The sequence below is a fragment of the Chaetura pelagica genome, unplaced genomic scaffold, assembly GCF_000747805.2.
Source record: "Chaetura pelagica isolate M959 unplaced genomic scaffold, ChaPel_1.0 scaffold164, whole genome shotgun sequence".
NCBI lineage: Eukaryota > Metazoa > Chordata > Aves > Apodiformes > Apodidae > Chaetura > Chaetura pelagica.
Window position 1 is genome coordinate 241,034 of NW_009952971.1, and position 3,741 is coordinate 244,774.

A 3,741-nucleotide genomic window follows, 5' to 3' on the forward strand; every position below is an offset into this window, starting at 1 on the left:
TATTATTATTATTATTATTATTATTATTATTATTATTATTATTATTATTATTATTATTATTATTATTATTATTGAAAATGTTATTGTTGATATTATTATTATTATTATTATTATTATTATTATTATTATTATTATTATTATTATTATTATTACTTCAAGGCTGTATTAAAGTGTACTAGAACTTAGGGATAAAGAACAGTTTTAATATCTAATATAATAACGTTTTTATAATAAAGTCATGTTCCTTGAAGGAACACAGAGCAGATAATATGGTCTGCAATTATTTTATGAGATTACCCTTTCAATAATAATAAAAAAAAAAGTAGATCAAGAAATGTTCTTGGATATTACCATTCCAATTTAAATGTAGTTATTATTAGTGTCTTTTTTAATCAGCTGCATTCAACATCTGTGTAGTGTACACACAACTATCTAGCATTTATTGAACAGAATTTGCAGGAGTCAGAGATACTAAAAGTGCCTGAATCTTTATGACATTATTTATGGGTAGGAGCTCTAAGAGTGTCTGTTTCCAGACAACTGGAAAAGAGCTGCCAAAAACTCTGCCCCAGAGCTGCTGTAGAACAGCAACCAGCAATAAACTGAAGCACCATCAAATACTGACCTCAGTCCTTTAAATATATGTATTACAGTATGAGCACTGTCATGAGTTTTATCCAAATGTAAGAATAATTGTGTTAAATCAACACTACATTTGACAACAGATTAAAAAAATCTTTGGAGCAGAGAATGAATTTACTGTGTCCCTGTTGAGAGAAATAATGAGTGACCCAGTGAACTCCTCAGTCCTTATTTTCCTCATTGTCCACTACAAAAACATTAAATGTTGACTCTATTAATTACTTTAGTAATTCCAGTTGTCCTTTTTGGTGTTCCACTAAGTAGAATTATGTTAACTACATAAAAGTAAAGCTGTTATTAAATGGTCTGTGCATTTATGCACTGCTTAGGCTGAACACTGACCCATTAATCATCCACTAATTCCTCCTCATTGTTTTGTTCCATCATTCTATATTCTGTTTATTTTCTATCAGCAACCTTGGTAGGCAACACTTTGCTAGATGGTTTGTAATCACATATGTTATGTTTGCCTCAAATAAAGAAGTCCAGTAAGGCAGTCACATTGCAACCCCCAGATCCCAGAACTCTGTCTCTGCAGCCATCTGTACCTTTCCTCTCTTAAAAATCAAGTCTCCTTGGTTGAAGATGGGAGAGCAGGTAAATTAGAACTTCACTTTCTTGTTATTCTGGCTTTTGGTGTTAGTTTGTGTCTCAGTAAAGTTGTCACCTCTCATTGAGGTACATTGAAATACCACTGCATGTGTCACTTTTAGGTCACCATTGAGGTCGATACGTGTTTCCTAATTTTATGCTGCTTGTTGTCACTGCAAGATTAATGAAACACAGTAAACAAGGTCAGCTGTGGTCAATATTTGCTTGGGGTTTTTTTCCTTGTTATATTCAGAGGTAAAGCAGACACTTAATCTTAAATAACCTGACACTACTTTCAGAAAAGAAAGGTGAAGTGCTTCATTGATCATTTCCTGCATTGTATCCTCGGCAAAATTGTCTCTTTGTGTTTAATGATAAGACCATGGTTTTTTGGAAGTGACTTCAACAGAAAATTATCATCTTTTTCATTTTATAAAGCCCCCCCAAACTGAAACTGCCTAGAAAGTGTTTCCTTTTTACTCCTGCTCTGCCTCAGTGCCTTTTTCATTTGGGAAAACTAGAAAAATGGGAAAAGAACATGGGTAGGGAGGAACACCCACACCTTGGAAACATCAATAAGAGAAAAAAAATTATATATATTTCAGGCATATTGAGGAGAAATAACAGGCTAAGGTTTGTATTTTTAAAAATAATAATAAATAAACCTGTTAAATGCATAAATTCTTTTTTTTTTAAGGTATCACTCTGAACAGCATTTAATTAAAAAAATAATAATGACACCCCCACAAAACATTGGCTCACTTTCACCCATTTTAAGTTAATAAGCATGATGATCCAGTCATTTTAAAAAATATTTTAACTACCTTACTTCTCTTCACTATTTTTTGTTTCTGTAGTTTTCCTGGCTTTTGCCATAACAAATAACACTAGAAATGTATTAAAGACTGGTTTTGTAGCTTTTCTTTAAGCAATAAATCATAACTTACTTCATAACCTGCCTACAGTAAAGAGATTTGTGACCTTATTTCCTTGAGTCCAAACTGCAGATAATTTCCGTAAGCAGTTGAATTATATTTGTTACTCCTTGTTAAATTAAACATTGATTTTTTTTCTTGCATTCTTAATTTCATTCCTTTTATATGTATTTTTAAATAAGAAAGAACATCTTTCCTAAAAAGCACATGTGACATAAATCACATTTTTTTAAATGCATTTTTTTTCCTAAAGGTTGGCACTTTTCAGGATCCATGGCTGGCCAAAGATAGTGTTATTTCAGAACTTTCAATTTTAAGTATTATTTTAAAATGACACTCAGTGCTGTTCTAATTCATGTTATTTTTCTCAGTAGAAGTCTAAACTAGTTCATGAACCTTTATTTTGTATTTATATTGAAAACCAGATCCTCAGTTGTTGGAGATCAGGTTTCTTTTACCTGGAGCAAAAAAGACTTTGACAATTTATACCAAGCTGAAAGACCTACCCTTCATATTTTAACATTTCACTTTAACAGGAAAAAAAATTGAATATATTTTTATGGCATTTCTATGAGATGAATACACAAAATGAATAGACTGCCTAGATTGATAGAATTAGGTTATTTTTCAGAGAGATTCAAAACAAGGTGACTGCACAAAGCAAAACCAGCAACAAACCAGAAGGTCTGTCCCTCTTTTTCTCACGTGGGGTTCCCTTACCTGTAATACCAAGGGCAGATACTTCACTGTCTCAAAAAATCTTTCGTGACATGTGAATATTATAGGCTTATCTCACGGTCCAAAACTCACTGATTTAAGCAAGAGAAAGATGTGCAGCTCATTCATTTCCATATGCTACATAAATCCCTCTCCTACTGGGTAAATTAGAAGTTTCTAAAACTGCTGTATTATTGATAGCAGAATAATAATTTACAGTCATTTACATAACTCATAGAACATGCTTCTATCTTGTAAATTATGTAGCACTGAAATGTCTAGCTCTGTAGCTGCAGTCAGGGAAGCCATTCAGTTATGACTGTGAATCTTGGCTCCCTTGACACCCAGGATGTTCTTCCTTCTCTTAAATTGCCTTTTAATTGGCGGTTAATGTTCATGTCTTAAAGTTCAGTGCAAAAGAAATTGTAGTCATGTATTTGCTATTACTGGATGTTTTCTTTAAGGGCTCCATAATGTAGCTATCCCTCTTTTTAAACTCATCATATATATATAAAAATAATCTATCTTTATATATTTACACAGACATGCTTAGCCTTTCCTAGGCAAGGAAGGCTTCATCTCCCATAATGGTTACTTGGAAAGCCAAACACTATCACTCTGAACTTCCCTCCTTCCTCCTTCTGCCCCCAGCTTTTCTTGCTGAGCATGATATCAGATGGCAGGGATATCCCTTTGGGCAGTTGAGGTCAGCTGTCCCCTCTGTGTCCCCTCCCAGCTTCTTGTGCTCCCTCAGCCTACTCACTGGTGGAGCAGCATGAGACATGGACAACCCCTTGATGATGTGTAAGCACTGCTCAGCAATAACCCAACCATGTTGTATCATCAACACTCTTTA